We start from the raw sequence: 24,493 nt of genomic DNA on the forward strand, positions 1-24,493 counted from the left end.
AATCACTGAACGCTTTTGAGTGAGGGAGTAATCTGGTTGACCTCTTTCTAAGGATTATTCTTTTCTAAAAGGTGTGGATGATGAAGGGGAGAAGAGAAAGACATAAAACAGAAATCTATTACAGTAATTTAGATGAGGATCTGATCTAAGATTGTGCTATCTGAATGGGTTGAAGGAGGTGGATATGAGAGATGTCGAGAGGCAGAATCAACAAGATCTTAACAACTGAATGGATACAGAAAGTAGTGAAAGGAGAGTCAAAGGTCTGAATGCCTGGGAAGATGGTGATGCTCTCAACATGTCTGAAAACATGCTGATACTAGGGAAAAATTATCATAAAAATGTCATCCTTAAATATTAAAATCTAAAGTTTACAAGATGCTTCCTCATTTCATTCTCCTAACTATGTGAAGTAAGTAGTACTACCCTCATTTTATCAATTCTGAAACAGGGGCTGAGAAATAAAATGATTTGCTAGCACCACATAGCTAATATCTGGGACTATATCCCAGATCTCTTCACTCCTGGACCATCGAGCTGTCCCTTGCAAACTGATTTCCTACATTTTAGTAGTAAGAATGGTTTTATACTTTAAAATTTAAGATTCTCTGATTCAAACCTCTCATTTTACAGATGAGAGAAAACTGAGGTTCAGGGAGGTTAATTGATTTGAGCAAGGCCACCCGGCTGCCTAATAACAAAGCCAGAACTAATAACAAACCATAGCACTCAGTTTACTAATCACATTTCCATCCTTAGCTCTTTTTTTCCCACTCTCCCAGCTAACATTTGTTTGAATGCCCCAGACTAGGGGGTGACAAGGAGACTATTCAATTACTGTTCAGGCTCTCTAAGGACCATGGGATTGAGTTTAGTTCTTTTGATGAAAATAACATTGAACTTGGGCTTAGGAAACCCAAATTCAAGTCATACTTTAACACTTCAAACTATGAAGATATTGGTTGCATGTGTCATTGTTTTTCTGTGGCCTTAGTTTTGTTATATGTAAAATGGCTATAATATATCCACTGCCTACCTCAAAGGTTGTTTGTGACACTAAAATAAGATACTGTAATGTGAATGTTTTCTGTACGCCTACAATTTGTACAACTACATAAATATGAGTTATCATCAATTATACTTCTTTTACTTTTTTAGGACTCCTTCTAATAACTACTATCTCATCTGTCAATAGGCCCACAATCTGAATGTAACTTCAAATGCTAACTGTGCTACTTACTATATGATACCAGATAAGTTATTTCCTCATCCTGGGCCTGTTTTTCTGATCTGCAAAAGGAGGGTTTCAGACTTGTTAATCCCTAAAGTCTTTTAATCACTTGACCATCACATTTAGAGTGGCTCTAAACTTGAGGTCTCCCCAAATTTGCTTTTTAAATGTTTTGATGACTGCATTTCAATATACTAGTTTCTTTTGCAATGTTCCATGTTTTATTTTATGCTTTTAAGAATAGCATTCTGAGAAGAGGTCCATAGGTTTTACCCGATTGTCAATGAAGTTTATACCACCAAAAAAAAAAAAAAAAAAAAAAGGTGAAAAGCTCTGCTCTAAAGCCTGCTAATGCAAGGGGAGGAAGGGAAGTGAAAGGAGAGTGCGTGTTACAGATATGCGTGTTACAGATTTTGTAGATGCGAAGTAATTAATTACGTGTTGAGAAGTTTACTGTCAGTTTCCAAGCTTCCAGAAGTCACCCATACATTCTTCATCCCTAAATCCATCCAGGAACAAGGTGCTCAAGTTTGAATTTTTATCTTTTCATCTATTTGTCCTTGGAAAATGCCACCCCGCCCCCTCCCCACGGGATAATCTGGCAAATCACCCCGCTCTCCACTGAGCAGGAATTTGAAAGCCTCCTCTCCCCAGGACTCCGCACAGTCAGGAGTTGGACCCAAAGAGCTGTAATAAGAATGCCCGCTTTTTTTGTTTTTTTTTTTTTTTTGGGTTACCCCCGGAGCCACTGGCCCGTATTTTACATGCTCAGGGCAGCTAGTGAGCTTTTCTCTGTGGATCACGTTAATCCAAACTATCTCGGGAGAGAAATCTGGGGGCTGATGCTCTCAAGTTTCTGTTAGAGAGAGGACAGAGGGTGAATGACAAAGTAGTCCCTTCTAAATTTCACTTTCTCACGCAGAAAGGACTTTTGTATATCTGCCAAAGACTTTTCTATATCCTGAAGCCGACGGGATCTCGCCTTGAATCATTCTCATTTTTTAAAAAGAAAAGTTGAAGACCGAGGTCTCCCACCGGCATCAGGAATGCAGAGGGAGAAGGGAAACCCCGTTAAAACTCCCAGGTTAACGTGACCTAATTTTGAAGGATAGTTATGTAAGCGACTTCCCAGTCTCCCCTCCCTCTCCCTCAGCCCCCGGCAACAGTTGCAAACGTGAAATGTCTCGCTTGTGTGTGTGTGTGTGTGTATGTTTCTCCCTTTCCTCTTCTTTCTAACCGCAGCACAAAGCAGGGGGAGCCCCGGGCACAAGCGAGCTGATGTAACAGTGCTCCCCTCCACCCACTCCGGGGTCCGAGGCGGTCCCGATCCCCCGAGGAAAGAGGGACGAGGCGGCGGCGACAGCGGCGGCATCCTTCTGCAACTCGGCGGGCGCCTCTCGCCTGCTCCTCACCCGTTCCTCTATCTCCGCTCCACGTGGTCAGGATCAACAGTTTGCCGAGCTCATCAGTGACACCTTGAACTTTTCCTAAAGAAAAGGGGCATCGCCCTTCCCGGACGCGGGCGCGGGCGGCCCGCGCCGCCGCCGGAGCCGCGCTTACTGGGCAGCGGTCTCCCCCACGCTTCTCGCAGAAATGCCACCGGGTCCGTTACTGAGATCACACTTTTAAGTTCATCTCCCTCCTCCTCCTCCCCTCCTCCCTTCACACCCCCCTTCCCTCTAATTGCAAATAAACGGCGTGTGTTTAAGGGGTATTTCTTTCCCTGTTTAAAAAACAAAAATCTCCGGGGAGCGTCTCCAGAGGGGTCAGAATCCCAGTTTGCAACTTTGCGCGGAATACGAGACCCGGGTGGAAGAGCTGGTGGTGGTATCGTATGCAAATACGCATGCTGACGTTAGAGATCATGTGGGTTTTGGCGTAGATTCCCCACTGATCGAGGGATTTTTTTTATCCCCCTTTTTTTTCCCTTTTTTTTTTGGGGGGGGGGGGTTGCCACCGTCTTTCCGTTGAGGGTATTCTTATTAATGAGTATCATTTTAAGCCGCAGGATCGGATCCGGTTCCACGGTGGGGAGTGGGGGACCGGTGGGTGTGTGAGTGTGAGTGTGTGTGTGTGTGTGTGTGTGTGTGGAGGGGGGTGGCTGGTGGTGGTGCTGCCGGTGGTGGTGGTGCTGCTGGTGGTGATTGGGGGGTGTAGAAACAGCCAGAGTTCCATTTTGGAACGTTCGCGCAGTGTCTCCGCTTTCCAAACCCGCGTCTCCGCGTTCCAAAGCCCCGGTGCAAGGTAAGAAACTTCCCCCCTCGCTTCCCCTCGCGGCGGCGGCGGCCGAGCGGCGCCCCCCTCCCCCTCCCTCCTCCTCCTCCTTCCTCCTCCTCCTCCTCCTCCTCCTCCTCCTCCTCCTTCTCCTCCTCCTCCTCCTTCCTTCCTTCCCTCCCCGGCACACTTCTAACTGCTCGCTGCACCGGGAGCGAGCACCTCGGATCGCCGGCGACTCCGACCTAACTTTCCCACCGGCGGCGGCGGCGGCGGCGGCAGCGGCAGCTCCTGAAAATGTTTTGTTAATGGGACTTGGCCGGCTTTTCGAAAAGGGGGGAGGGGGGAGAAGGAAGAGGAGGGTTTGGCTGCTCAATTTTTATTATTGTTATTGTTATTATTTTTAGGAGCAAGAACTCGCGGGGGGCGAAGTGGTTTTTCTCCTTTTTTTTTTCTTTCTTTCTCCCAATCTTGACGACAAGTTTTGAGTCATGGGGGAAGAGGAGGAGGAAGGGAGGAGGAGGAGGGGGGGGCAGAAAAAACATGTCTACGTTTCCCTATGTCGACATAAGCCACAAAAAAATATGGCGTCCGCTTTCGACAGGGCGTTACGTAGACGCGACTCTGGCTGGCTTTATTTATTTATTTATTTATTCATTCCTGCCGCGGCCGTCTCTCCGCCCCCCCTCCCCTCTCCCTCGCCCTCCCCCCCTCTCCAGTCCGAGGGAAACCGCAGGTCTTTTGTGCAGCGAGCGAGGCTCGTTGGAGACTTGACCCCATCTCCTCTGTGTGTGTCTGTGCCTCTGTGTGCGTCCGTGGGTGTTTTTCATAGTTAAATAGGTTGCGTGTGTGTGTGTGTCTGTGTGTCTGTGTGTGTGTTCCCCTTTTCTCCCCTTTCCCTGTGACGATTTGCCGTAATGTGGTGGCAAGGACCATGCATGACGCTATAGGTCGTTGCAGCAGGGAGATGGGAGAAAGAGACAGAGAGAGAGGAAGCTCCAGCAACAGATACATGGTCAGTGGTCCCTGTCACTGTGTCTCACTCAGGTGGCCCGCAGGAGAGGGATGTGCGTGTAGTAGGAGAGGAAGAGGGCCGGGGCTGGGTGGGGGCGGCAGAAACACTTCGCTTGCTCCAGTACCGCCTCTTGTTTACTCTCCACTCCTCCTCCCCTTTCACTTTATAACTTCTTTATGCTTCCCCCCACCTTTTAAAAAGTGCCCCCTCCCTCCCCCCCAAAAAAGGTCATCTAAGTTGCTGTTAGTAACTCCTTTGCTGCTTTCCACAGAGTTGCTATTCTATCAGCTTTGCAAACCTCCCCTTCCAGCGAGCGGAAAGTTTTGAACAACAAATATCACATGTATCCCCCACCCTACCCCACCCCTTTCGTTTATTTTCTTTTTTTCTTTTTTTGCTGTGTCTTTAATTGTCAGTGACTGAAGTCTGGAAAGAAGGCTTGTTTTCTAGGCGGGGAAGAAAACTTGGTTCTCAGGAGCGAAAGTTGTGATTTGCTGGATTGATTGACTTCAAAGCCGTGTAGGGGTCTTTGCTCTCAACTCTTTCCTGACTGGTCCCTTTTATAGAAAAGTATTTTGTGCCCGGTTGTGGTCAAGCTCTTTTGTGTGCTTTTTTCTTTTGTGGAGGATGGGGGGGTAGGTTATTGCTGAAGTCAGGTTTGGGTCCCAAGAGTCTTGCCGGTGCTTCTCAGGCCCCAGAGGTCATTGTGCCATCCCCTGCTTTGCTGTTCTTATCCAGTCCCTCAGGTAGCCAACTCCTGAGCATCTTATAGATAAAATACCGGAGTGAGCCTCCTCTCACCCAAAAGAGTAGCATGTTAAGCATTGAAATGTGTGTGGGATTGTAGAGGGTAAGATCTCTGTTTTGATTTCAGCCAGAAAGTGACTTTATATTTATAAAGGAAATCATTTTGAGCAGCCCTGTCCTGGGGCAATAATGTCACAAAGCAATGGATGACAACCAATTGCAATAAATAAGTTGCAAAGTGGCATATTTAATATTGAAAATAGATTTAACAAACTGCATGTGGTTGAATAAAACTGACATATAAAGAGTTGATTTATGTGACAAAATATATGTAACAAATGGATATAGATGTACACATCACATTAGAGGGCCGGAAAAACAAACAAAAAAAACCCTAAATTGAAATCTACTCTCTAGCTTAGACTTGTGGTCTGTCTGCAAGAATATTCAAGTGCTCCTTTCTTGCTCCTTCCATCTGGCCAAATGTAACATCAGCTGTGCTTCTACCTGTAGTGATTTCTCTAAGGGAGACTACTTCAGGAGGTTAATGTTTTATTGTTAATCAGAAACATTAGTCCTCCTTCAAAATATAAACTCAAACACATTTTTATTATTAGCCCAAAGGAAATTTATTCACTTTACATTAATAAAGAATTTATGATATGTTTTTTACCAAATATTTCAAAGTTCTTTTCTTTACTTGAGGTATCTCTTTTCACTCCTCTGGACCCTATAACTTTGTATTAAGGCCTAATGGTGATATGGCTGAATTTGAAGTCCAAGCTTCAGAGACTTATTAGCTGTGATTTCCTAGGCAATTTACTTAGCCATCCTTCGCTTAATCTGTAAAATGGGGATAATACCCAGGGAGAAAATGAATGCAAGGCCCTTTGTAAATCTTGAAGCACAATGTGTGTGAATTATTAATAACTCCTGTTATTACATGTTTTTCCCCTAATGGAATAGACTTCTTGAAGACAGGAGATGTGTCTTTTCTGACTTTGTATCCCCAAATAGATGCTAAGAGGAGGTAGATATCTGTTCTTTTTTCTTAAGATCACAAACACTGGGCTGGAAGGAATCTCAAAGGTCATTTAGTCTAACACTCCTTTTTTTTTTTTTTTTTACAAATAAGGAAACTGAGGCCCTAAGAGGTTAAGTGCTCAAAGTCAGAGTTGTAGTATGTGTCAGAAAGAATTAATAGATCTGCCGACTCCAGTGTCCCATGTTTTTTTATTGTATCATATTTGCCCCATCACTTGTGAGCAAGCTGCTGGTTCAGCTCAGCCCCTCCTTCCTCTTCCCCCCCCCCCCAACAACTTCATGCCTTGAGGTTCTGACCCTCCTGGTTTCCTCTATAACTTCTTCCTGCTGATGCATTTATTGATGGTTCTGGATCTTGAAGACTGGGGAACGTTAGAAAGTAGACATCTAGAAGGAGAGTCACAAAACTTTGGAGTTAAAATGAATCTCTACAACCATCAAGGTCAACCCTTAAGTACATAGGAATTCCCTCTACATATCCCCAACAAGTGGCCAATTCAAATTCTAGTTAAAAACATCAGTGGAGGAAACACCTTATGTGCTAAGATAGACTATCCCGCTTTTTCTCACAGTTCTAATTATTGGAAGAGAGCAATAGCTTATATTTAACTACCCCTTCCCTCTCCCTACCAAAAAAAAACCTCTGTCCAGTAGCTGGACATTACGAGAATTTGCCCAGCCTATTTAAAGGAGTAGAGCTCTTTGTAAACTTAAATCACTGTGCAAAGGCTAGCTCTTTATACTGGTCCAGCCCTGTTTATTCCGCAAGTGGATTTTGGATAAATCCAAGCTATGGTACCTTGAACCAAAGAAAAGACAGTAGAGGATGGAGGCTCGGTATTGGAATGGTTCCTTTTTTAGAATGAGTTGCATCAAGTATTTTATGCTTGGTATTAGTCAGGCTTTAACAGTTGGTAACAATCTGCTGTCTCTGACAATAGTGCTGGTGGAGCTGAACACGCTAGAAAGTGTCTGGCAGCATAGTGTGATGGAAGGAGAATGGGGTGAACTGCTGGGAGGCCCACATTCTAGTAGTGGTTCTGCCCCCAGACTTGCTGTGTGACCCTTAGCAAGCTTTTTCTGCTCTTAAATGAAGCTAAAGGATAAGAATGGGGTAACTCTTTTTGTTTCAAAGACCCCTTTGGGCAGCCTGGTAAAGCCTGTAGATCCCATCTTAGGATGATTTTAATTGCACAAAATAAAATACATAAGATTATAAGGCAACTAAACGATGATCGGAGTATTTTAAAAATACAAATTCTGGACCTCAAGTTAAGAATTTCTGACTTAAATGGTGTTTGAGGACCTTTCACTCTGGCAATCTATGGCTTTCAATTACTTTACCTCCCAGGAAAGGTTTTGACCTTCTTCTATTTGGACAAATCAGTTCCCATCATTGAACTTTATTAGGTGGGATAAGAGTGGAGAGGAGATGTCAGACTAGGCCCCTTATAGCCCTCACATTCTATGTGTAAATTTCTTTCTATCATGGATTTGTACTGTGCTACTTACTCTACTTTTTGGATGTGTGAAATCCAAGCTGGTTTCTTTGAGTCAAGAACAGAGGATCAAAATAAATAAACATGAGGCATTGATTTATCGTTAAGGAGACCTTCGATGTGCTGTGTCATGGGAAAACCCAGGAAGGCCACTCTTTTTGAGGATGTCTAGTTATTCTTTCTCTCCCAACCACCCCACTTTTGAACAAGTGGGATATTACGGTTTCAAATTTTTTTCCAGTGCTCATGCTTATGGTGTTGCACCTTAAAAGGCTGGATTAGTCATCTTTCCTTAAATGCTCAAGGTGGAAAGAACACTGAAAGGTCCTTGGGGAGGAGGAAGAGGTCCAGATGTGATTTCATTGGTGAAGAAAACTTCTTTTACCTATGCAGATCAGCAGCTCAATCTTAACAGTTCTATGGAGGCACTGATTGGTTAAGTGACTTAGCTATAGCCACTCAGCCTAGTATGTTTCTCTTGATGGACCTGGAAACAGGACATTCTGATTTCAAAGACAATCCTCTATTCACTTGTAGTCATTGCAAGAGCCTTCCTAAAACATTACATTTCTCCTAAAGCCAGGAATGCTCTTATTCACTTTACAAGGGAATTTAGCATGTGGATAACCTGAAAGATTATTTTGCAAACGGCTTCCCCGCCCCTTGCTTTGTTATCATTCAGTTTAGCTGTCAAGGCCACTTTTGATCTGTCCTTCCTCCTCACTTTAATTTGTATTTAAAAATCCTTTGCACTGATTAAACTTTGTTGCATTGTGTGCCATTCTTTACAATACATAGCAAAAATCAGTAATGAAAGGGATACTCGCTCCTTTGATACGGGAGGGATCAATATGAAACAATATAATATGGTCGTTAGGATCCCCCGCTTCTAGTGTTTCATAATAATATTACTTGTGAGCCTCTATGAAGTTCAGTTTCTTCGTCTGTAAAATGAGGTAATAGTACCTACTTCATACTGTTCTGAAGATTCAATGAGATAATATGCATAAAGTACCATATGAATGTCAGCTCTTGCTCTGCAGCAGTGATACCAGCAAGCCTTCACCCTGCAGTGTTGCCTCTTGGATAGGATTGGAGGTCTCTCTTAAGTGGGTGGGTTTGGTTTGGAGTAGGAGAGGATAATCAATCTGTCTGAACCAGCCAGAGCCAAACCAAAGACATGCTTCTGTGTCAAATGGGGGAAAGAATCATCTTATTGGGCTGTGGGCTGAACTCTGGACCTTCTCAGTCAAACAGAATCCTGTTATTTGTGGGCATAGTTGCCACCTGCCAAAATTGTGGACTTTTGTTGGTTAGTGAAAGAGATTCACTTGGGAGAGGAGGGAGGTGTCTTTTTTTTTAACCAGAGAAAAGAAATGCAAACTTTTAATTTTTTTCTCCCTTTCTCAACAACAACACACTTTTCCAGAGTAGATTTGAAATAGAGGCACAGTATTTCCAGCTTGGAAGCAGATGGATAAATAGGAGTAGGAAATCTGGGAATCATAAAATCATAGATTTTTAAGTATTCTTAGAAGCTACCTTAGTTCAACCCTGTCATTTTATAAAAGAGGAAATTGATTCTTGTTACTTGCCCAAGGTGACACATTTCATTATAAAGGCCTATATTCTTTTATTCTTATCTGAGAAATGTCCTGGGGAAAAGGTGAATTGACTAGCTGTCCTATGCAATCCCTCTAACTCTGATATAATTTGTCCTTCTCGAAGAGGACCATAACATCAGGGAGAGGTAATGCTATGACAACCAGATAAATTGGATTTAAGTGAGGGAGGGCTGTACAAAGTCAACTGCCTCACTTTCCCCTCCAGATCCATCTCAGTCCAGTGTCTAGATATAGATCAGGATGACTGGAGATGGTCCTGGAAGTAGTGGGTCACCATGGCCTTTTTAAGCTAAAGGTCTCAGTTTGACCCTGGTTCTTCTACCAACTTCCTACTTGACCTTAGTTCACTCAGAATATTCATACAGGCCATTTGTACTTGACTTGTGGTAGAGCTTTCTAAACTCCATTTGGTGTGACCAGACACAGTCAGACACAGTGGACCCTGACCCCCAACATAGTGATGTCATTTTGGTTCTCTTCTAAAACAAAGAACACCACCAAATCAACTTGACCTTGTACAAGTCATTTCAGTTCCATTCAACAAAGATGTATTTGTTAAATGCCTAAGTGTGCAAAACACTCTTCTGGGTGCTAGGGTTACACAGCCAGAAAACAACAACAAAAGCCCGGGATCCTTCCCTTAAGGAGTTCACTTTCTATTGAGATTGGGTATAAAACACAGACACACAGAACTTTAATGCTAATTTGGGGTAGTAATTTTTTTTAAATTTGAGGTTATAAAGGTAATTTGAGGAAGAAAAAAAACATTGAAATATGGAAGAAGTTGGATGAGGGGGGAAGCTGAAATAACACCTGAACCTAGTCTTCAGGAATAGGAGTGTTCTAGAAGTTGAAGAGGAAGGAGGTTATTCCAGGAGTGTCCTTATGCCCATGCATAGTGTTGAGAAATAAAATCATTACTGGCCCAATAGATTTTACTTCTTTGGTTCTCAGGTTTCTTATCTGTAAAATCAAAGTGGTGGACTAGCTCATTTTGAAGGTGTTTTCTAGCTCTAATAATCTGTGGATGACTCAGATCATGAGGTATAAAAATAATTAATTTCAGTAAATTATTTATCAGGTAAATATCTAGGCAATGGAAAGCATTTGGGATAAGTGCCAGGACACAAGGTTTAGACAAGTCTTGGTCCCATCCCTCCTAGAGCTTCTTGCATAGAAGGAGGGTAAGACACATAGAGAGGTAACTTTGAGCAGTCAGAGAACAAACAGCATTTGTAAAGTACTTACTGTGTACTACTAATTAGTAATATATCATAATAAATCATAAGTATTTTAGAGAGGTGCAAAACCCAGTGTTAAATAGAAGGGTGAAGGAGAAAAAGTTATATGAGGGGTAAGCTTAGATCTAGTTATGTTTTTTAGTATAGCTTTTTATTTTCAAGACATATGCATAGGTAATTTTTCAGCACTGACGATTGCAAAACCTTTTGTTCCAATTTTTCCCCTCCTTCCTCCCATCCCCTCTCCCAGATGGCAGATTGACCAATATGTTAAATATGTTAAAGTATAAGTTAAGTACAATATATGTATATGTGTGCTTAGGTCTAGTTATTAAAGAGTAGGGTTATATAGTGTTTCAGAGAAAGTCTTCTGGAATGGGTAGCATTAGAATTGCTCTTTAATGCAAATCTTCTTAAAGTGGGTGTCAAAAAAAATTAGCTATGATGAAGGGCATCAAAAATCCACCAAGGTTTAATTCTTTAGGTAAAAATAAACAAGCACATCCATCTCATTTGTATGCAAATTTGCTTTCATCTTTAATAAATGGCATATATATGTACTAAAGAATAGTTGTAAAATAAATTTCTTTATGACCTATTATCGTTAAATGTTTGACTTGTATTTCTATTTTTATAATTCCTGTATATCTGGGGTCACATTAAAATTTCTTGGTTGAAAAGGGGTCACAAATGGGAAAAGTTTAAAAAGTCCTGTCTTAAATAATGAAGTGAGAATTGAATTGGTGAAAAGGAAGAAAAAGGACATGCTAGAAATGGGAAGTTTCACAGGTAAACAGCACAAAGATGAGATTATTGTTTGCAGTTGTTGACTTCTTGGTAGTTTGCCATTTCTTTCTTCAGTTCATTTTACAGATGAGGAAACTGAGGCAAACAGGGTTAAGCATCTTGTCCAGGATCATAAAGCTAGTAAGAGTCTGAGGCCAGATTTGAATTCAGGAAGATGAGTATTCCTGACTTCAGGTAGGGAACCTGCAGGGGAAAGGGCAGTTTGGTCAGAAGGTAGGCTATAGCAGGGAGCAAATTCAGAACTAGTATTACAGTACCTAGGACAAATATCGTTGGAAGAACAAATATCAAATTGTTCTTCAAAGAGCTTGGACCTTGTTCCTGCAGGGGTTGAAAAAGAAAGTAGACCCCCATGAGAAGGCTTCTGTAGTGATGAGATCCTGACAGCAGCAGGTTGGGACGTTTACGTGACTGTAACAACATACCTCATCATCCATGTCCGTTCTCTGGACAAAGCACCATTTGCCCCACATTAGTTATGGCTCTGGTGGTGGAATAAGGCTGCAAGGGTCGTGGGAATTACGGTTGAACACTGAAGTTCAGATCCTTGGTGTGCTAGTATAACTCTGGACCTGGTAATGGTTGGAGAAACCTGTTTTTGGTAGATCTTTATATTTATCATACAGATAGATATGTAATATATAATATAATATATTCGTATTGAGGACAGGAGTTTGTTCAGCTCAGTGTTTCAGAGGTTAAAGAAAAAAATGCCCCTGTATCTCACTGACACTTTCTCCTCTGCCCATCCATGGCTGTTACCTGCACTTGGCCCTCTCTTGTTACAGCCTGGATCCCCCACCCATGTTATGGGTGCAATAAAGACCCTGCTTTGCTGTTGTGCACTCAGCATTATCTCCAACCTAACATTCCCATTGTAACCTAAGAGAAATGGATCAAAAAGAAGCAGAGCTTTTAAAAACATACTTTTAAAGAAGCCTTGCCCATGCTTGGACACAAGTCTAATAGACCAGTGGGGCAGTGGAAAGAATATTGAATATTGAATATTGATCAGAGTTTGAATCCTTTGCTCCTTAGGTAGCTGTGTGTCTTGGGAAAGTAAAAGTCACTTACCTTCCCTGGGCCTCCGTTTCCTTTTCTGTAAAATGAAGGGTTTGAGGTAAACTCTATAAAGTTCCTTCCTGCTGAGTCCTAAGCTTAAGTTTAAATATTAAATATTTAAATATCTATGATATTAGAGGATCATAGATTAGCTAGAACGGAACTTAGAAAGCTACCTATTCCTACCTCTCATGTTATAGATGAGGGAAGAGGAATAGATTTGTTAATGACTCAGGCAGATGGATGTTTGGGCCTGAAATCCAGAAGACCTGATTTCAAATTCTGCATCAAGGGCTTGTTAACTGCTGTCTGTCTGGTATCCTCACTTGTTAAATGGACATAATAATAGCACCTATCATACAGACTTGTTGTAAGGAACAAATGAAATAATGATTGTAAAGCATTTAACAATGTCTGGCACACAGTAAGGGCTCGATAAATATTAGTTGTTGTTATAGTAAATACCTGCCAGAGGATGTCATAAAGATAAAATGAGGTAATTGTTGAAGCATTTTGCAAATCTTGAAACCCTAAAAAAGTGCTAGTTTATATTATTTAAAACATGACTTTTTAAACTTTTTCCACTAGTGATTCTTTTTTACCCAAGAAATTTTTAAGCCACCCTGGGTATATAGGTATTGAAAATAGGTATGCAAATCAAACATTTACTGATAATCATTAAAAAATTTATTTTAATATATGTTTTTGTTACACATATAATTTTAACATTTATTAAAAAGGAAATAAATTTGCATATTAATGAGTGTGCTTGTTTATTTTTACATAAAGATTAAATCTTGGCAGAATATTTGATACCTTTTTACTGTTGCCAAATTTTTCACAACCTCCACATTCAGTTATACAATCCTATATGGGGTCACCCACAGTTTAAGAAGCTTTGATTTCAATGACTTGTCCAAAGTAAATGGAAGACTTGGAATTTGAATTCAGATCCTTTGACTTCAAATCTATCACTCTTCACATGGCACCATGCTGTATAGAAGAATAGTGTCCTAGGGTGACATTTAACTTTTTTCTTGCTTCCCTGTTTTGAAGCTGTCTCCAGAAATCTGAGAACTGCACTAGTAGAAACACCTGAAGTTGGCTAGGTTGTGGAGGAGGGAGGGAGAATGGCCAGCTCTGTTGGTGTTTTTATATAATAAAATAAGATCACTATAATTGAGAGTCATTGAATCATAATGCTTCCAGTCTATAGATCTCCCAGCTATAGAGCCATTTAGTTAAATGGTATGTAGAATTCTTTTCAGTAAATATTACCTTCATGCTGTTCTTAAAATATGCGAACAGTGCTAAAAGTGGCCAAACAACAGAACATCTTGTCCATACCTGGCCCCGGTTTGTATTCTGGGAGTGCCCATGGGACTGTTCAGGGCATACTAGGGCAAGGGGCAGGAAAAGGGGCTGGGAAAGGAAGGAACTTTCAAGTCATTTTCATTTTTCCTTTGGTTTTGAAATTTGCTCTTTGGGACCATTTGTAGATAGTGTAGTTAGGCCAGGAGACAGGTATGATCATAGAAGCTCAAATTCTGGAACTGAGAATTTGGATCCTCAGGGGTCATGTAGAACAGGACTCCTTAAACTTTTTCTACTCCCAGTCCGTTTTGACGTGAGAAATGTTTTTTTTTCCATAACTCTGGGTATATAAGTATATAAAATAGGTATACAAATCAAATATTTACTGATGATAAATCATAATCTCTCAACTCTCACATTAAGTTAAACAGCCCACAGTTTAAGCTTTGATCTAGCTCTCAGTTTGAATAAGAATCTAGGGTCGAGCATTTCTGACAAGTAAACATCAGGAGGGAATTGTGATTCAATGCAAAGAGCACTTTAGTAGTTAAGGAACTGGAGTTTGAATCCTACCCGGAAGATGTTGGGAAGATTACTTAACCTTCCTGGACCTCATCTATAAATTGGATTAGATGGCCTCTGATGCTAACTCTTGTTCTCTGAATTTATAAAATCATTTCTGTTTGAAGCTCTCTAGTGAGAGGAATCCAGTAAGCAATGCATAGCACTTAGGGACCCCTCATTGTCAGGAACTTTTCCCGGACAGGTTAGGTCTGAGTTTTCCTCTCTTCATCTGCCAACCCTGACGTTCCTGATTCTGCCTTCTGGGGCCAAGTAGAACAAGTCTAACCCCCTTTCCACAGGATGGCCAGTGTTTCAAGTACTTGGAGGAAACTGTGATAACTCTCCATTCCACCCCAGGTCATGATCATGTTTTAATGGAATTTCCCTTCACCAAAAGACAAAAAAAGAAAAGAATATTAATGGGAACTTAGAGAAGCCCTAAAATGCTGACAGAGGGTGAGGGCTGGAAGTGATGAGAGTTAAGGTTAGTCTCCCCTCTCCGTCCTTTTTTATTTTTTGAGTTGAAGAGTCGGGAGAAGGAAGTGGTAAGCCCTAGAGTAGTCCAGGAATCCTGGAGGGGAGCTATAGAAGGTTATATCCTGCTGCAAGACAGCTTGCTGTTTTCTTCAGGCGAACTTGGTATAATAAAATTGGATTCTAAGAGTGCCGTGAACTTATGCCAAAAACTAGGAGATCCTGACTATTTTATATTGTTTCCAAGACAAAGGGCTCTTAGGTCAACGTAGCAATATATTGCAAGTGGACTTGATTGTGCATGGGCTGAAGTTGTAAATTCAGGAAACCAAGTACTAAGTTGAAATTGAAGTGAGACTCGGTTTGATTTATTTGGTTACTTTCTAGAAAAGTGTGATTTCATTGATCCGGGCACTTCCCTCCATTGATGCAAATTACTACACATCTTTCATTTGTTTTATAAGTTGCTGTGGACAAAAAACTCTTACATTCCCTTGAAGCTAACCTACTGGTGAGAGAAAGGAAGAAGCACTTATTAACCTCTTACTTTGTGGCAGGCACTTTGCTAAACCCTTTACATATTTGATCCTCACAAGAATCCTGGGAGGTCGAAGCTGTTATTATTCCCATTTTATAATTGGGAGAACTGAGGCAGGGAGTAGTGAGGTGATTTGAACTAGGTCTTCCCGACTACTGACCTAATCCCTTTTTTTTTACTGCTTAACCTTGACTGCCTATATCAGGGTACATTTGGACCTTAGTCTCTTTGACTCCTAAGTGTCCAGCACCCTGTGCACTTCCCTGTCTCTCTCTTTTAAGATTGCTGTGCTGGTTGCTTTGTTGAAATACTCCTTCCCTCCCCCCCTTTCTTTCTCTTAATTTATTTTTTATGGTGGAGGTAGGGTTATGTGGAATGGCTCATTGGTTTGGTGATGGGGATATATACAGAAATGAAGATGTTAAAATATATTCCTAAATTTCTTTGAAAAGAAACTGGGGATGGGGAGGAATTAGGGTTAGTACCTCCATACCTTGCTGAGACATCAGAATAAGACTTTAGTGTAGCACTAGTAGTAGTAGTAGGGTGATTAAAACCCTTTTGCAAGCAGAATTTCCTGCCCTTGGGTCCACACATAAGTGTGCATCATATAAGCCTCCTATGTTGGTCTATAGCTTCTGTTCCCTTTTTGTTCTTTTCTGGTGCCTTATTATAACACTGTTAACACCAGAAACAGATATGATTTTATCAAAGAAAACAGCATATAAAAAGATGCACCTGCCTTCTCACTTCACCCCAAAGGACCATGGGACCTTTCCATTTGGGTTACAGCTGAAATCTCCAACATGTGTTGTCTTTCCCATTAAAATATGAGCTTCGTGAAAACAGCGACCGTCCTACTCCTCCACAGGTTCTAAAGTGCCTAACAAAGAGCTTTGAACGTAGTAAATACATGCTTTTTAAAAAATCCCTTCCTTCCTTCCTTTAGTTGTCCAATCTTGACTCTGACAGACCCTACCCCATGTAAAAGACTCCCCTAAAATTGTGGTGACTGCCAGGACCTACTTTTGCTAGGTTAAGTCCCAGGTTGGCTGGTGATAAAATTTTTAGCCACAACAGTTCTCAGAACTTATGCCAAGTTATATAGAGTTTATAGTGTGTGTGTGTGTATAGAAAATTGGAAAAAATGGATAATAGGCCTAATTTCTTGACCTGGTGGTTGTTCCCAAATTGGCTGGTGTTAATTTTTCCCCACTCAGCTACTTACCCTTTGGTACCTTGTTTTCATAACATACTTTCTTAATGAAATTTTTCTCGTCCAGCCTAGTGAAATTACCTCTCTCTGTCTTTCAAATATACATTGGAAGTGATCTCTTCTCAGAGCTGAAACAAAAACACTTAATCCAAGACATATCTAAACTTTGATCTCCTCCATTTTCATCAGCTTTGCTTGGCTACCTTCCAATGTATCAGGTAGTACTTTGCTTTTTTATTTTACTTTATTTTATTCTGAACTTAAATAATACAAATATTCTATAAGCCAGTAGAATAGGAGGAAGGAAAAAATGAATGCACATGAAATTATGGGATGATTCTTTTCACTGATTGTCTTTTCCAAGTCCAGAATGCAGAATTCCAGAAAGAGAACCTTCTATCAGCCTCCTGGCTTCTTTCAGCTCAAATCCTACCTTCTGAAGGAGGCCTTTTCCACCCCCACCCCCATTGCTACTCCCTTCCCAGGAAGGTGACCATTCATCTACTCTGTGTATCTAGAATGTAACTCATCATTTACATAGTTTTCCCATTAGAATGTATTCCTCGAGGGCAGGTACCTTGATTTTTTTTAATTTTGTATCTTCAGTACAAAGTAAGTCATTAATAATGCTCTTGACTCAGTCAATTAATGGTTAGGAATTAAATGGTTAGGAATGGTTTCCTTACATTGGGCCTAAATCTCTAACAATCCACTTGTCACTTAGTTCTGCCTTCTACCAACAAGCAGAACAAGCCTCACCCACATATGTTATTGTTCAGTTGTATCTGGCTCCTTGTGACCCCATTGGGGGTTTTCTTGGCAAAGACACTGGAATAACTTGACATTTCTTCTCCAGCTCATTTTACAGATGAGTAAACTGAGGCAAACAGGAGGAAGTAACTTGGCCAGGGCCACCCATCTAGTACATGTCTGAGGCTGGATTTCACCTCATGAAGACGAGTCTACCGGACTCTGGGCTTTTTGTCCACTGAGCCACCTCCCTGCCCCAAGCCCAAGTTGCATTGTAATAACCCTTCAGCTACTAGAAAAGTTGCTGTAATGTTCCGTCCGCCCCCCCCCCCCCCAAGCTTTCTCTCCTCTAGGTTCATTGGCTTCAGTTTTTCTGGCTGATCTTCATGTGGTTTGATTTCCAGTCTTTTCACCATCCTCCTTGCCCAGTATTGCCCTTAGTGCCTCTCCTGCTCAGCGGATGATGGATTATCTTATAACTTTACGTTGATATTTAATTTTTCTTGGGTAGGTTCCTTGTGTTCTTTGAGAAGAGAGACTGATTCATTTTTCTCTTTGTATCCTTAGCACATAGCACAGTGCCTGGCACAGAATAGGTATTTAGTAAATGTTTGTTAATCAGTTGATTGACTGATGCATTCTCTAGATTCGTTGATGATTGGGATTGGTTTTTAAAGTACCTTCCACAGAGAATCCAGGTGCATGCTTGCTAAAGAGTTGGTACATCCTATTTGCATGAATAAGTCACTTACCTTCTTCTCTAGGCCCCAAATGTTTAAAGGGTGCAGCCTGAGCTAGATTAAAAAAGAATTGGGAGACAGCAAAATAAGTAAAACTGCATTAGGACATAGATAATGTTAACTTGTGGTTTTCTAAGCCAATATACAGCCAACTGGGATCCTTAAGTATAGTTTAGTGACTCATGTTTCAGTTGAGTTTTATGCCAACCTATATTGATTTGGAATATCTTTTCTTGGGACTTCCTTGTACCCATGAAATCACAAGGTCATCTCTTTCCCAAAATCCAAACAGCACCTTGGACAAGGTAGATACTTAATACCCATTTGTTGATTAATTGACATGCCTGAAAGATAAATCTGCTTTCTTTTTTTAAAGTTGATTGTTACTAATATCTTTTGTTTTTACATTGCCTAGATTTCTCTCTGCATCTATCCCTTTCCCCATTTCAGAGTGCTATCCCTTAGAACAATTTTTTTTAGGAAAAAAAAGAGGAAAAAAACCAACTACATCAAACAATAATACATTGGAAAAATTTGATTTCATATGCCTTGTTTCAAACTAATGGACCCCTCCACATATACAGTGGGATGGGGTGAGGGGGATACTTTCTGAGCCAATGAGGGCATGGTGGGAAGAATGTTAGAAACTGAGTCAGGTTGAGACCTGGGTTTGAATGTTGTTTGTGATCCTCCCAGGTGGTGAGACCCACAGACACAGCCCAGGCTGTCCTTGCCTTCTGTTAAATGGGGATAACACTGGATGGCACTTACCTGTGTGAGGCTCCAGTGGGCACATGTTTGTGGAGGGTCTGGGAAACCTTCTAGCATTATCAGTGTCAGCAGTCACTTCTGTTGTCCCCCCGGACTTGGGTGGGCTTGGTAGGAGGCAGAGTCGGCAGCCATCTGGGCCTGGGAGCCTCAGGCCTCCTATCATGGTGCGGGCATCTCCTGCTTTTAGAGTCCATCAACTCCTCCTGGCAGGAGCAGCCGCTTGTCTCAGAGACTCACAGTCTCCACCGTGTCTTGTGGTCTTGCCTTTTAATTAACTTGTTCTCCCTCTAGCCCTGAGTAATGGAGGTGGGTTTGCCTATCTCATCCAGGCAAGAGCATGTCCAGGAAAGCCTGCCCTGCCTCCTCTGCCCAGGCTCAGGGCTTTGCCTTCCGTCCCCGGGAGCTGGCTGCCCAGGAGGGTCACAGGCTGCATTTTGGACTCTGGGCTGGGAATTCTTGCTGGCAGTCAGCTGGTTGTGAGAGCAGGACCCTGGGATTAAGGAGGTCTGGGCTGGTATCCAAGGTCCGTTACTGATTTACCCAGTGACTTCTCTGGGACCGCAAACTCCAAGGCTGGGTCGAGGCTGACCCAGCAGTTTTCTGTCGGCTGCCTAAGTTACTCCTGGTTCCAGACTTTGAAGGGAGGCCAGAGCGGACTGAGAGGTAGCTGAAAGAAGGCCCCTGTCCAGAGAGCCGTGCTTAGAGGCTTCTGGGCCTCGGGGGCAGTGCCCCCTGAAGGTCACTTGTCCTCAGTGGATTTGGGGGGTAGAAGGGCTAGCTGGGGAGTGCTTGCTACTAAAAGCCACCTCAGTTCCCAGCACTTGGCTGAACTGACCCACTTCTTTGAGGGATGGAGGCCGGGGCAGCCCTGTCCCTCTGGCCTGTAATGTAAGATCAGAGGGCTATCACTTTTTAATTACTTGACACCTTCCATCCATGAAAGGCTCACTGACAGTCATTCTGGACTCCCTGTGCTTACAGTCCTCATTATCCTCAGCTCATTGTGAGGTGCACACACAGTCACAATCACAGTGACCCAATATGGCATACCTCTTAATACTCACCACGCGTATTACTGGTCCATTTTGGCATTTGATGACGCCCTGCTTTCTATTGTTTACTAATGGTTGTGTTTCTTGTGTGCGGTGGCTGCCCATCTGTATGAGAGGGGGTCTTATCTTTTTTGTGTGTTATGGACCCCTTTGGCAGTCTGGTGAAACCTAATACTTGCTGTGGTTTGTTGCCTGCATTCATAATGGAAGGAAATGCTAAGTTTCAGTTAGAGGTCAGTATAAATAAAGATCTAATTTTTTCCAATCCAAGCTCATGAACACCCTAAAATCTTTCCATGGATGTGTTATGGATTCTAAGTTTGAGAACCACTGAGCTAGACTATAGGTTCCTTAAGAACAGGGATTTTATTTTGTATTTCACAAGTTTATTGAACTTAAGCTGGAGAGGATCTTAGAATCCATCAAGACCAGAGGTGTCAAAATCCATAGGTCTACAAAACTTCAGGGGGCTGCTTGAACCAGATGAAAATATAGTTTAACAAAATAAGTAAAAATAAAATATAAATCTATGTTATGTAATAATATAAATAAAATATAAAAATATAATACAATATAGACAGTGTTCATTTGTGTTTTTCTAAGTCATTATATGGCTTGGGAATCTGTTTCTATTTGAGTTTGACAGCACTATTCTAGGTCAGCTCCCTCAATTCACAGATAAAGAGACCCAATCCAGATTAAGTTATTTGCCCAAAGACACACAAGTAGTCATAATTTTGTATCCTCCCCAGAGCCCTACACTTTGGTTGTTGATGGTACTCAGTCTTTTTGGTCATGTCTGATTTTTTGTGACCCCATTTGGGGTCTTCTTGGCAAATATGCTGGAATAGTTTGCTATTTCCTTCTGTACCTCGTTTTACAGATGAAAAACTGAGGAAAACAGGGTAAAGTGGTTTGCCCAGGGTCACTCAAGCTAGTAAGTGTCTTAAGGCCAAATTTGGACTCCAGAAGATGAGTCTTCCTGACTCCAAGTCCAATGCTTTATCCACTTCATCACCTAGCTGGCTGGTGAACTATATTCTAATAACTTGGCCTTGGACAGCATAGCAGAGTGAATAGAGGGACATGGTCTAGGGGGCCAGTTCAAATCTTATTCTGTGTTTCTGGATACGTCATTTAAGCTGTTCCTTTATTTTCTTCATTCATAAAAAAAACAAGAATGTAAGGATCTCTGAAGGTTCAATCCAGTTCTCAGGCTATCATATTATGGTGTGGATAAAGTGTTGGTTGTTCCTGCCTCTGACACATATCAGTTGTATGACCACTGGCAAGTCACAAAGTCTCAGGATCCCTGATAATTCTTTAAGATTACATGGTGCAGACTACTAGCTGATCCACACTGGTGGAAAGTTTCCCAACCTCTAATTTCTTGTGTTGATGAAAGGACAGGTCCAGATCTCCCCATCCCTCCTGCTCAATACCATGATAATGGATAGAGAATTGTATTTAGAGTACCAGGTCTTAGCTTTTAGTGCCATCACTATTATGAACTGTTTGGAAATCCAATAATAAGGAAAGATTTGTGTCCAATGACCACTAAGGTTCCTTGTAACTCTGACATCCTCTGACTCTTTGAAATATTAAAAATGTGAGTTATTGTTACTTATCTCCCTGTGTTGATATGAGAATTCTTTGTAAACCTTAAAAGCACTATATAAGCAATCATAAATTATAATTGTTATTAGCCACCTCAGAATTGTGGAGAAAATGCTGTATAATTCTGTTTAAGTAATTGATTGAATTTATTAAGAGAAAAGTAGGGAGGATCCAGAAAGCTTTGGTGGTTAAAAATGAGCAAAAATTCCCAAAGAAGGTATCACTTCAGAGGTCTGGAAAAGACCCTACTTAAGAAATAGCAGTTGTTTGTCCTTCATTCTCAAAGAGGATCATGACATCAGGGAGGTGACACCATGACATGCTAGTGAATTGGATTTGAATGAGGGAGAGCTGTGCAAGGTCACCTGCCTCACTTTCCCCTCCAGAGCCATCTGGGTCCAGTGGCCACATATAGAACAGGACAACTAGAGATAACCCTGGATGAAATGGGAAATCTTGTTTTTTTAAACTAGGGTCTTCAACAGATCTCAGTTTGAGTAGAAGGGAAGAAAATTACTTTTTCAGTTAAAGAAATGAAAATTCTAGAGAAATATAGATGGAAGCACTTCAAGAATTTTTTTAAATTTAAATTAAATTAAACTTTTTTCTCAATAGTATTTTATTTTTCCAAACATATGTAACAATAGTTTTCAACATTGATGTTTGTAAGACTTTGTATTACAAATTTTTCTTCTTCTCTCCCTTACGTTACCCCTCTTCATGACAGCAAGCAATCTGATATAGGTTAAATATGTGCATTCTTTTAAACTTATTTTCATATTTCTCATGTTGTGCAAAAAAATCAAATAAAAAGGGTGAAAATACTATGCTTCAATTCACATTAAATCTCCACAGTTCTCTCTCTGGATGCATTTGGCATTTTCCATCCTGAGTCTGTTGCAATTGCCTTGAATCAACATATTGTTGAGAAGAGCCAAGTCCATCACAGTTGATCATCACATAATCTTGTTATTCTGTACAATGTTATCCTGGTTCTGCTCACCTCAATCAGCATTAATTCATGTAAGTCTTTCTAGGTTTTTTCAGGAACATTTCTAGAACAAAATTCTTGTGTCCCTAGGTTCTGAGCTCCCCCTGGTCTAAGGTACTCTGTTCATTACCACCTTTTGATATGATAAATTTTTATAATGAGATTTTTAGTCTTTAGGATATGGTTTGATCATTATCTAAAAAGTTAGATATTATTATAGCCTGAAAAGTACAGGAGGCTTCTTGTCCAATTAATAAACCAAGCAAGTATTTATTAAAGTCTTCCTGTGTGCTAGGCCCATGTACTAGATACTAAAATATAATACACAAACAGATACATGGTTACCTTGGAACAGAAGGAATTATTAAGATGTGAGAGTCCATGAAAGGCCACCTGTAGAACATGGCTCTTGAAGCTAATTCTTTTTTTTTTATTATAGCTTTTTATTTACAAGATATATGCATGGGTAATTTTTCAGCATTGACAATTACAAAACCTTTTGTTCCAGTTTTTCCCCTCCTTCCCCCTATCCCCTCCCCCAGATGGTAGGTTGATCAATACATGTTAAATATGTTAAAGTATATGTTAAATACAATATATGTATACATGTCCATATAATTATTTTGCTGTACAAAAAGAATTGGACTTTGAAATAGTATATAATTAGCCTGTGAAGGAAATAAAAAATGCAGGCGGACAAAAATAGAGGAATTGGGAATTCTATGTAGTGGTTCATAATCATCTCCCAGAGTTCTTTCGCTGGGCATAGCTGGTTCAGTTCATTACTGCTGTGTTGGGACTGATTTGGCTCATCTCATTGCTGAAGAGGGTCACGTCCATCAGAATTGATCATCATGTAGTATTGTTGTTGAAGTATATAATGATCTCCTGGTCCTGCTCATTTCACTCAGTATCAGTTCATGTAAGTTCTTGAGCTAATGCTTAAACAATTCCAGGGATTCTAAGAAGTAAAAGTGGTGGAGAGTTCCAGGGACGAGACTCACAAATAGGAACTGGAGGGTCATGTGTCAAAAACAGCTAGGTAAGTGTGCCTGGATTATAGAGTGCATGTAAAGTAGGGATGGGTAAGACTTGGAAGGTAGACAGGAGCTGGGATGTAAAAACACCCAAGTGCACATTTGATTGTAGAAGTAGTAGGGAGTCTATGGAGTTCACTGAGTAGGAGGAGACTGATATGTCAGATCTGAATTTAAGGAATATTCCCTTGGCAGCTACCTGGAAGATAGTTTGGAGTGGAAAGACTTGAGACAAACCAGTTAGGGTCATTGTAAGAGTCCACTCAGGATGTGATAACTAAAGTGATGGCTTTATGACTAGAAAGTGGGGAGGACAAAGCACATTTTGGTAACTGATTCCATATGTGGGGCAAAATAGATCAAAATCAAGGTTATGTTGAATTAAGAAAGGGGGAGACTGGGAGACTAACTCTACTCAACAAGAATATAGAGGTTTGAGAGAGGGGATGAGTTTCTGGAGAAAGATGGGTGCCATATTCAACGTGTTGAATTTGAGATTGTAGGCATCTGAATTGGTAGTGCAGGATTGGAGCTCAGGGGAGAGACTGGAGTTGGAGTTAATGGATGTGTGAGTCATCTACATAAAATGAATGAATGAAGAGCTAATTTGTTACATATTTAAATGTAGTATATACCAAGAAGTGCGCCAAGCACAGGGAATACAAATATGAAAGTAGAATCATTCTTGTCCTCAAGGAAGTTGTGTTCTGTTGGGAGAAATTTTGGTTTGGGCAAAATTTTGATTTAGGAAGTTACAAAGGTAGTGAGTGCAAAAACGAGACAATCCATTTTGATGTACCCTTGCTAAAAGCAATATTAGTTGTAATTTGATTACAGCTCTCAGAGCATGAGTTGGAAATAGGGAGTGGAGAAGGGCAGAAAATATCTGAGGTGAAGATGAAGAAACAGGTCCAGGAAATATAGAACTGGCTTAGCTCCAGGCA

At 41.1% G+C, this 24,493-nt stretch overlaps 1 long non-coding RNA gene across 1 annotated transcript in view; it reads left to right on the forward strand.

Moving 5' to 3' along the window:
• The first annotated feature begins 3,383 nt into the window (after positions 1-3,383).
• LOC116420688 overlaps positions 3,384-24,493 on the forward strand; it is a 112,429-nt gene continuing 91,319 nt past the window's right edge. Inside the window, exon 1 of the long non-coding RNA XR_004231088.1 lies at positions 3,384-3,475. This is a non-coding gene — a long non-coding RNA (uncharacterized LOC116420688). The remainder of the gene's footprint in view (positions 3,476-24,493) is intronic.

The sequence above is a fragment of the Sarcophilus harrisii genome, chromosome 1, assembly GCF_902635505.1.
Source record: "Sarcophilus harrisii chromosome 1, mSarHar1.11, whole genome shotgun sequence".
NCBI lineage: Eukaryota > Metazoa > Chordata > Mammalia > Dasyuromorphia > Dasyuridae > Sarcophilus > Sarcophilus harrisii.